The sequence below is a fragment of the Hyla sarda genome, chromosome 2 (assembly GCF_029499605.1).
Source record: "Hyla sarda isolate aHylSar1 chromosome 2, aHylSar1.hap1, whole genome shotgun sequence".
NCBI lineage: Eukaryota > Metazoa > Chordata > Amphibia > Anura > Hylidae > Hyla > Hyla sarda.
In genome coordinates, this window is record NC_079190.1 from 385939744 (window position 1) to 385951120 (window position 11377).

Below are 11377 nucleotides of genomic sequence, written 5' to 3' on the forward strand. Positions count from 1 at the left end.
AACTACCAGCAAGATCAGGTGGCCCCAGGTTATCCAATCATTGCTCACATTTATGATATCATACAGCTCCCAGGCTACAAGGACACAACACAAAGGTGGGGTTAAGAGGTTAATAAAGCCCCATGCACTGCATTTCAGATGCCATTTTAGAAAGAAAAAAGCGACCAAGGACTACTGATCCCAGAAAGCCTTTACAAATCCTATGGCATTCAAAGGCAAGCTGAGCAAACCATTAATCAGTAGGTTTACCTTAGACAGTGACCTCCTGTCACGTGCAGTACTGTGTATAGTTGGTGCACTATAAATCCCAGCCAGCAGTAAATGAGCCAATACAAGCTATCACATTACAAGCAGAGCAAAGCATGGTTCAGTGGCCTTACCTCAGACAATGACCTCCTGTCACTTAAACTACTGTGTTCAGTTGGTGCACTATAAATCACAGCCATCAGTGAACAAGCCCATGACAGCTAACACCTAACAAATATCTAGCAAAATGAGAAAAGCAGTGAACTGAACTGTATGTTAGCATAAACACACATTAAAAGAGTTGTGAACGTGGAATAACAATCTAAGGGTCAGTTACATGTATTTTCTGGGTTTAATTAAACACAGTGGCCCTCATTTACTAAAGGAGAACCGACGTTTTTTCTCGGTTATTGCGCCCAAAATTTGGTCGCATCCCGCGTGCGACCAAATCTGCGCCCCAAAATTTAGGCGCACAACCTACATTTTCAAAAACACTCGGAGAGTTTAATTTAACCTACAAAATGGGCGTGGTTTACTCAAAAATGGGCGTTAACCCGATAAAATGGAAAAATCACTCGAGTAATTGTGAAATCCCTCTGAAAAAAGTGTGATTTCTCAACTCTGAAAAACCGACAGCCCAGGGGTCGAGTGAAAAAGGAAAAATTGAATGTTTTTGAGGTAGAGGCAGCTGACCATTGTGGTTCATGATTAAATTACTTGTTTTATACTTTAAAAGCATTTTTACACCTTCAACGCTTTTATGATTAAATTATGTAATAGATTTTTTTTATTTATATATATATATATTTTTTTTTTTTTACTTTTGGGTTGTTAACCCATTAACAATCATGAATGTAAAGTTACATCCTTGTGCAGAGTAGCTTTACTTTATTTATTTGTTTTAATTTTTATTTTTCCAGTGCAACACTTTTTATTCCCGTGCGGCAGAATTTAACATCGTGCGACACAAAAAAACCTGACACATGCGACAGATTAGTAAATCACAAGGGAAAAAAAGATGAGTACACTGAAAAAATAAATAAATAAATAAATAAATAAATAAATAAATAAATAAATAAATAAATAAATAAATAAACCTAACCGACACTCCAGTCTTTGTAAATGAGGGCCAGTGTTTCTACCTGGGTTTACAATAATTATGCAGTTGCAGTTGATATTGAACATGGCATATACATCTAAGGACAAGTAAAGGGTATTTCCCAGTTTAATCCATGATAGAATTTCTACCTGGGTTAAACATAACTACGTAGTTAAAAGCATTGAGATTGAAAGCAGAATAACCTTCTGATGATAGGCATTGAGGAGTTTCCTGTAGAAGTTCGCACACCTATTTTCCATATCCTCCATAATTATAGACTACTAATAGCTAGAAAATGGAAATCTTCTGATATCCCTTCTGGGTCCGAAATTATTTATATGGTTAATTACAACCTTATCTTTGAAGAAGTTATTGCTAAACAAGAGCATAGACATGATAAATTCCTTAGAACATGGGAAAGATGGAAACATCTCTACGATTTAACATAATTCTCACAGCTACACCATTAGTCTGATAACTCATACTTCCTGACCACTACCTGAGATGGGGAGTTTTGGCAGGTTCTGAAGATTCCACTGCTGCAGAAAAAGGTGCGTACGGGTTCATACACCCTTGTTGATGCGCTCCTATTAGACTTTTAAGGCATCATGAGGTTTAACATTCATAATGATAATGTTTACTCAGGTAAGTAAAAATTATCAAAAGTTATATATGCCTAAAAGTGTTACTGCTTAAAACTAAGGATCATGGTCCACAAAACTTATCCCTAATAGAGCCCTGTATACAAAAATAAAAAGTTATAGGATACAGCAATACAGCAATTCTAAACATACTGTTTTTTTCAAAATGTTTGACTTTTTTAACCTCTTAAGGACCCAGCCATTTTACACCTTAGGACCCGGCCATTTTTAGAACATCTGACCACTGTCACTTTAAACATTAATAACTCTGGAATGCTTTTAGTTATCATTCTGATTCCGAGATTGTTTTTTCGTGACATATTCTACTTTAACATAGTGGTAAAAAAAATTGTAACTTGCATCCTTTCTTGGTGAAAAATGTGAAAATTTTATGAAAAATTAGAAAATTTTGCATTTTTCTAACTTTGAAGCTCTCTGTTTGTAAGGAAAATGGATATTCAAAATATTTTAATTTTTTTTTCACATATACAATATATCTACTTTATGTTTGCATCATAAAATTGACAAGTTTTTACTTTTGGAAGACACCAGAGGGCTTCAAATTTCAGCAGCAATTTTCCAATTTTTCACAAAATTTCCAAACTCACTATTTTTCAGGGACCAGTTCAGGTTTGAAGTGGATTTGAAGAGTCTTCATCTTAGAAATACCCCAAAAATGACCCCATTTAAAAAACTGCACCCCCCAAAGTATTCAAAATGACATTCAGTCAGTGTTTTAACCCTTTAGGTGTTTCACAGGAATAGCAGGAAAGTGAAGGAGAAAATTCACAATCTTCATTTTTTACACTCGCATGTTCTTGTAGACCCAATTTTTGAAATTTTACGAGTGGTAAAAGGAGAAAATGTATACTTATATTTGTAGCCCAATTTCTCTCGAGTAAGCACATACCTCATATGTCTATGTAAAGTGTTCGGTGGGCGCAGTAGAGGGCTCAGAACCGAAGGAGTGACAAGGGGATTTTGGAGAGTACATTTTTCTGAAATGGTTTTTGGGGGTCATGTTGCATTTAGGAAGCCCCTATGGTGCCAGAACAGCAAAAAAAAAAACACATGCCATACCATTTTGGAAACAAGACCCTTTGAGGAAGATAACAAGGAATTAAGTGAGCCTTAATACCCCACATGTGTTTCACGACTTTTGCATATGTAAAAAAATAAAATAAAATTTCACTAAAATGTGTGTTTCCCCCCAAATTTCACATTTTTGAAAGGGTTAATAGCAGAAAATACCCCCCAAAATTTGTAACCCCATCTCTTCTGAGTATGGAGGTACCCATAAGTTGACCTGAAGTGCACTACGGGCGAACTACAATGCTCAGAAGAGAAGGAGTCATATTTGGCTTTTTGAGAGCAAATTTTGCTCGGGGGGGGATGTCGCATTTAGGAAGCCCCTATGGTGCCAGGACAGCAAAATAACCCCCACATGGCATACCATTTTGGAAACTAGACCCCTTGAGGAACGTAACAAGGGGTACAGTGAGCATTTACCCCCACTGGTGTCTGTCAGATCTTTGGAACAGTGGTCTGTACAACATTTTTAATTTGCACAGCCCACTGTTCCAAAGATCTGTCAGACACCTGTGGGGTGTAAATTCTCACTGCACCCCTTATTACATTCCGTGAGGGGTGTAGTTTCCAAAATGGGGTCGCATGTGGGGTTTTGTTTTTTTTGCGTTTGTCAAAACCGCTGTAACAATCAGCCACCCCTGTGCAAATCACCTCAAATGTACATGGTGCACTCTCCCTTCTGGGCCTTGTTGTGCGCCCCCAGAGCACTTTGCGCCCACATATGGGGTATCTACGTAGTCGGGAGAAATTGCATTACAAATTTTGGGGGGCTTTTTTCCCTTTTACCTCTTGTCAAAATGAAAAGTATAGGGCAACACCAGCATGTTAGTGTAAAAAATGTTTTTTTTTACACTAACATGCTGGTGTAGACCCCAACTTCACATTTTCATAAGGGGTGAAAGGAGAAAAAGCCCCCCAAAATTTGTTAGGCAATTTCTCCCGAGTACGGCGATACCCCATATGTGACCCTAAACTGTTGCCTTGAAATACGACAGGGCTGCAAAGTGAGAGTGCCATGCGCATTTGAGGCCTAAATTAGGAATTTGCATAGGGGTGGACATAGGGGTATTCTACGCCAGTGATTCCCAAACAGGGTGCCTCCAGCTGTTGCAAAACTCCCAGCATGCCTGGACAGTCAACGGCTGTCCAGCAATACTGGGAGTTGTTGTTTTGCAACAGCTGGAGGCTCCATTTTGGAAACAGTGGCGTACCAGACGTTTATCATTTTTATTGGGGAGGGGAGGGGGGCTGTGTAGGGATATGTGTAAATGTAGTGTTTTTTACTTTTTATTTTATTTTGTGTTAGTGTAGTGTAGTGTAGTGTTTTTAGGGTACAGTCACACGGGCGGGGGGTTACAGCGAGTTTGAGCTGCCGTGCAAAATTTGCTGCATCGCAAACTTGCAGCCTGATATTCACTGTAAGCCCCCTGCCCATGTGAATGTTTCCTGTACATTCACAGGGGGGGACCTCCAGCTGTTGCAAAACTACAACTCCCAGCATGCACAGTCTATCAGTGCATGCTGGTAGTTATAGTTTTGCAACAGCTGGAGGCACACGGGTTGGGAAACACTGAGTTAGGAAACAGACAATGTTTCCCAACCAGTGTGCCTCCAGTTGTTGCAAAACCACAACTCTCAGCATTCTCAAGCATGCTGGGAGTAGTAGTTGGCAACATCTTTAGAGCCAGATGTTGCCGAACTACAACTCCCAGCATGCTTAGAGTTGTAGTTTTGCAACATCTGGAGGACTACAGTTTGCAGACCACTAATACAGTGGTTCCCAATCTGTGCCCTTCCAGATGTTGCAAAACTACAACTCCCAGTATGCCAAAACTGTCCAGGCATGCTGGGAGTTGTAGTTCTGCAACATCTGAAGGGCCAGATGTTACAGAACTACAACTCCCAGCATGCCTGGACAGTAAGGGCATGCTGAGGATGTGTAGTTTTGCAACATCTGGAAGGGCACAGTGGTCTCCAAAATGTGGACCTCCAGATGTTGCAAAACTGCAACTCCCAGCATGCCCAGACGTCAAGGGCTGTCTGGGCATGCTGGGAGTTGTAGTTTACAGGGTCCCATTACAGCAATGCATGTCGCTTTACGGCGATGTGCAGTGCTGTAAAGGGCCCGACCACGGCTGAAGTTCAACTCACCTGTCGCCGCCGCCGCCGTCTTCATCGCAGGGATCCGGGTCTTCAGGGATGAGGTAAGTACCGGGGCCGGTCCCCAGCACTCCCTCCATCCCCCGCCGCGTCCTCTGGTCTTCCTCCCGTCCTCTCCGGACTTTCAGGGGCCGGGCAGGACGGGAGGAAGTAACCGCCCCCCCTCCTGCGATTGGTCGGTTAACTAACCGACAGATCGCAGGGGATTGGAGGAGGTGGCAGGCTTGCCACCTCGCTCCTATACTTCAGCATGGTCCTGGCTGTCTGGGACAGCCGGGATCATGCGAAATTACCGGGCGGTCGGGTCCCAGAGACCCGATCAGCCCGGTATCGCCGCAGATCGCAAGGGCGATTTCCCTTGCGATTTGCGGCTACATGGTCCCCCCTCGGCATTTGCCCTGGATGCCTGCTGAAGGATTTCAGCAGGCATCCAGTTCCGATCTCTGCCCGGCGTGTGGCAGAGACCAGAAAACGCCAGGGCGTATGGATACGCCCTGGGTCCTTAAGGCCCAGGGTGTGAGGGCGTATCCATATGCCCTGGGTCCTTAAGAGGTTAAAGCAGTAAAATAATAGAAAAGCTATGTAAACATGGATTTGATCGTACTGACCTACAAAATAAAGTGCACTCTGTAAAAACGAACACTCACCCCCATTGCAAAATTGCAGTTACTTTTCAGTTTTTCCGATCACAATTTTTTTTGCCACACACCCTTGAACATTATACTGCCATACACTGTACCCTTGAATATAATATTGTTACACACTATGCCCCTGAATGTAATACTGCCACACAGTGTTCCCCTGAATATAATACTGCCACACACTAAACTCCGGAAAATAACACTGCCACACACTGTACCCTTCAATATGATACTGCCACACACAGTGCCCCTTATGATAATGCCACACACTTTGCCCCTGAATATACTACCACACATTGTGCCCCTAAATATAATACTGTCACACACAATGCTCCTGAATATAATGTTGCCACACACTGTGCACCTGAATATAATACTTCCACACACCATGTCATTGAATATAATACTGTCACACACTATGCGCCTTAATATAATATTGCCACTAGTGTTGCTCGCGAATATCGCATATTGGCATATTCACGAATAAAGCATTATATATTCGTAATTACGAATATTCGTATTTTTTTTTCACAGTACACATAACAGTGATCATCCCTCTCTGCTTCCAAATTGTGTGGTGTAAAGAAGGCTCTAATACTACTGTGTGAGACGGTTGTGCGAATTTTCGCATATGCTAATTTTTGCTTGTACAGGTTTTTGAATATGTAAATTTTCGCATATGTAAATTTTTCGCATACTCGAATATTTGCATATGCGAAAATAAAACGCAAATATTCGCGAATATATGACGAATATTCGTCCATATATTCGCGAATATTCGCGAATTCGAATATGGCCTATGCCGCTCAACACACTATGTTCCTGAATATAATGTTACCACACGTTATGTCCCTAAAGATAATACTGCCACATACTGTGGCCCTGAATACAATATGCATCATTTTCCTTTACTTCCCCAACAACATGCACATCCCCATTCACACTTGAACTTGCATACATGCCAGCATTCACTCCCTCATTCATACCCAAATTCTTATAAACCTCCATGCTTTCTACTGCATAACCACTCTCACTCTCAGGCCATGTTCAGACCCCCCGAGAGTGAGAGTGGGGATGCAGTCACACTGATGCATGTCCAAACAGAAAACATTCCTCTGCAAAAATTTTTTGCCTTTTTCCTAAGCTTCACAGGGAGTGCAGCTACAGATATAGTATCACCTGTCGGCCTTTTGGCGTAGATCAAGTGTAGTATCTGTTCTTATCAGTTTCCGCCAGTGGATGGGAAACGCTGGTGTGAGACTGGTGGGGATATGTGCTGCATGAAGGAGGCAGGTGTTCCGGGGCTGGTTCTGAGGAATCAGCTCGACGGCTGCCCTGATGTGACCTGTTTCCTCCGGGTCTCGCCATGAGGTAGAGGGGTGTAGAGCTGAGGTATGTCTGTGCCTCGGGGGATGGGGGACCCTGAGGTACTGAAACTCACTGGGTGTTATAACTCACTGAGTGTTATAACTCACTGAGTGAAAGCACTGCACCATTACTCTTTGGCACTCACCCTTGGTATCCTGGCCTTCTGGCTAGGATTGGGGAAATTTTTATAGATCCGGCCGGATATCTGCCCTCGTCCACTTATTTATTATTTTTATGTCTTGCCACTGTGCCACGTTTGTGTCTTTATTTGTACACAGGATTGTCAGGATGCGGTAGCCCTTCTGGGTGTCCCTCCTGGTGGTCTAGGGGAGGTGTGTGTGTGTGTGTGTGTGTGTGTGTGTGTGTGTGTGGCCTTTTGGTTCCTCACCTCCCTGCAACCTCTTGGCTTCGGTCAAGATGCCATCAGTATACGGCTCGTCGGCTGATACCTTGGTTAACGCCTAGGTTTAAGCCAGGAACATTTTCGGCCCCTTAGTAGCTTCGGCGAAAAGGGGCATTGAACCTGGATCCTTGCAGGTGCCTTCTGGCCCGGAGGGGAAGGGTAGGTTTGTTGGGGGGCCTCTCTCCTGTTGGAGAAGGGCTTAGCCATAGACCACATCCTTTGTGCACATTTTTTTTAGTGTGACACGTTTGCACTTTTTCATGCACTTTGGGTGATAGAGAGCACTTGCCTCGGAAGATCTCCCAGCATTGCTTCTCGGCCTTTTGGCTAAGATCAAGTGTAGTGTCTGTTCTTATCAGTTTAATGCTGGTGGCAGGCGACGCCAGTATGGAAGCTGGTGGGGATGAGTGCTGCATGGTAGGGAGGAATCAGCTTGACGGCTGCCCTGATGTGACCTGCTTCCTCCGGGTCTGGCTGAGAGGGTCTAGAGCCGAGGTACTTTAGTGCCTCGAGGAGTGGTGCCCCGAGGTGCTGAAACTCACTGGGAGGATAGACTCACTGAGTTGAAGCACGGGCACCATGATCTCTGCACCTTTGTGGCACTCACCTCTTCATTCCCGGCCTTCTGGCTAGGATCAGAGAAATTTTTATAGATCCGGCCGTAGGTCCGGGCAGTATATCTGCACACATTCACTTATTTATTTCTTTTTGTCTCACTGCGTCACTTTTTGCGTGTTGTGTGTCCACAGGATTTGTCAGGATGCGGTAGCCCTTCTGGGTGTCCCTCCTGGTGGTCTAGGAGAGGTGTATGTGGCCATTAGGTTCCGCACCTCTCTCCAAAAACCCCGGGTACTCCTGCTCTGGCAGGGTACCTTCCGTTATCGGCTCTGCGGGCAGATACCTTGGCTAATGCCTAGGGGGATGTCGGGAGCATTTGTGTTCCCTTAGTAGCTTCGGCGAAAGGGACATCGAACCTGGAACCTCGCAGGTACCTTTTGGTCCGGAGGCGAAGGGTAAGGTTTGTTGGGGGGCCTCTCTCCTATCGGAGAAGGGCTTGCGATAGACTGCATCCTTTGTGCACGTTTTTTTTTTTTAGTGTAACACATTTGCTCTTTTTCTTGCAATTTGGATGATTTGAGAGCACGTTCCTCGGCTGTTAGATAAAAGAAGATCTCCGGGCATTGTGGTACAGATTTTGTGTAGTATGATTGCAGTACTTTTCGTTCTTATTAGAACCGCAATTCTTGAGAGCATACCACCTGAATATCATCTCCTGCCTGCCTCGGAACATCTGAAGAAGGAGAAGATCTTGAAGACTGCAGCTCCAGAAGAAGCCGATGAAGAACTTGGAAGAAGGGAATTGGCGGTGAATTCCGGAACTTCGGCGAAGACAAAGGCGGCGCAGTATCTTTTTGATGAAACTCGCTGCCTCTGGAGAGGATTTGCATAGCTCCTCCCACCGGGACTGAATCTGCATAGCTCCTCCCACCCGGGAAAGAAGACTTTTCGAAGAATCTCCACAAGCAAGAAAGCGGAAGAAGCCATGGCCTCAACCAGCAAGTCCACCCAGGAGGCTGCAGGGCAAGGCCTGGAGGTCCAGCCCCAATCATAGCAAGCGTCAGCCTCCACCACAGCAAGGCAGAAGGGCGGCAGAATCCCCAACCTGGAAGCTCGAGCCCTGGATGAGGCAGACTGTTGCTTTGAAGCTAAAGCCTGTGGACGGAAGGGTGCCGGACATGTCTCACGATGTGTTCTGCAAGAAGATGCTGGCGAATCAATGCTTCTCCTCGGCTGACACTCTCGGAATTGCAACTTTCATGTCCGGAATCTTAGATACTGGGATGCGGTGAAAGCGGCGAGTCCCGAATCCACTTTCTCTCGCTTTGTGGGCAACTGTCCTATTCGAGGAGAGGAGAGGTGAGGTGAGGTGAGGTGGGTGACGGTCTCCGTGCGGAACCCACACACCCCAGGCACGGACATCTCGACCTTCCTGAAGCGCTTCTGCACCGTGGTGAGGGAGCCCACCCGCATCGTGAACTCCCTCAGATACTGGACCTGCAAGTGGTCTGTGGTCGTCAGACTGAACAAAAACCTTGCTTCTCCAGATGGACTACAGCACAGGCCACCTACATTCTCCTTGGGCAACTCCATAGGACTTAACTTCTACCCAGACATGTCGCAGACCTGCAGGAGATGTGACTGTAAAGAGGATGCCTGCAGGTTTTGCCGTGTTACAGGCCACATGACCAAGGATTGCCCCAAGAGCAAGACCTGCAACCTCTGCGGATTGGTGGCCCACAGGTACAAGGACTGCCCCCAGAGGGAGAGAACATGGGCATCTGTGGCAGCGAGAGCACCAAAGCCAGACCCAGCTCCAGAGCCAGCAGCACTGATGGCCAAGCCAACCAAGGAAGGTAAGAAGGCGAAAGCCACCACCCCTGCCCCGTCTCGTCCCTCCCCTGCCCCTCCCGCCCCATCCCTGCCCCGTCCTCCCCTGCCCGGTCACTCTCTCCTGCCCCCTGCCCCACCCAGCCTCCTCTCTCTCCTGGCCCAGCAGCACCTAACCCCCCTCCAGCTGCTGGTGCCTGCTCTTCGGAGGATTTTCCTGTGCTTCCTCCCCCAGGTACCATACAGAGGAAGAGGAAAGGAAGGGACAATGCATCAGCTGAGTCCCACAAGAGAAAGATCATTGAGACCTTCGAGACTCCTCAAGCTTCAGACGAAGAGGAGGAGATGGAGCAGGCCCAAGCAGAGCAGGTCTGCGAGAGCCCCCAAGCTCCAAATGGAGAGGAGGAGATGGAGCAGGCCAAAGTGGAGCAAGTCCAAGCTAAGTCTATGGAGGAGCTGCTGCAGGACCCAGAGGTCAAAGAAATCTTAGACACACCGGCCAACCCGGTCTACGATGAGTTCTTGGAAGGGCACTATGAGAAGCCACAGGAGCTGACAGGCGCCAGAGAAGAGGACCCGCCCGACCGGAGTGGTAACTAGTATCTGAACCAGCCTCTCTTTTTATTTCCATGGCTGATCTTAACATCTTTTGCATTAATGTGAGAAGTATTAGAGCTAGGTTTAGATTTCAGACTGTCCTTACGTTCTTAGATTCTCAGAGGTGTGATGTTTACATGCTGCAGGAATGTGCTTTGTCGGCTTCTAGGTCTTACAGCCATCTTGCCAGGCGGTGGTCTCACGGCCCTTCCTACTGGTCTGGTGGGGGTGACAGTAGGTCTGCGGGGGTGGCCATCCTGATCAGGGGAGGTAACTTTGCACTTGATTACGTCCGGGAGCTCGTCTGTGGCAGGTTCCTGGGCGGGTGAGCCCGTGCGGCTCATCAACGTGTATGCCTCCCCTGAGAAGAATGTCCGACTGGAGGTTCTCCAGGCCCTGCGGGCTCAGCTTTCCACCACTAGGGCAGTAGTGTTGGGTGGTGACTTCAACTGCCCCATTGAGGTGGACGGGCGCAGTTCTGGCACATCCGCCAACCTGGACGTGACGTGACACTCGTCCAGACCTGCGAGGACTTCGGCAGAGCTTCGGGGGCAAAAGTCAACTGTGGGAAGTCAGAAGCCATGCTCTTTGGGGAATGGCACCTGGCTTCTTCCGCCCCCTTCCCCTTTACTGTTAAGCCGGACTTCATTCAAATTCTTGGAGTCTGGTTCGGGAAGCCCTTAAGTCTTGGAAAGACCGACTAGGAAAGATTAACTCTAAGATCGGACTGTGGAGCTCCAGAAAG

At 46.3% G+C, this 11377-nt stretch overlaps 1 pseudogene; it reads left to right on the forward strand.

Moving 5' to 3' along the window:
* The first annotated feature begins 7954 nt into the window (after positions 1–7954).
* LOC130358940 (U2 spliceosomal RNA) lies at positions 7955–8046 on the forward strand (annotated as a pseudogene).
* Positions 8047–11377: the final 3331 nt, after the last annotated feature.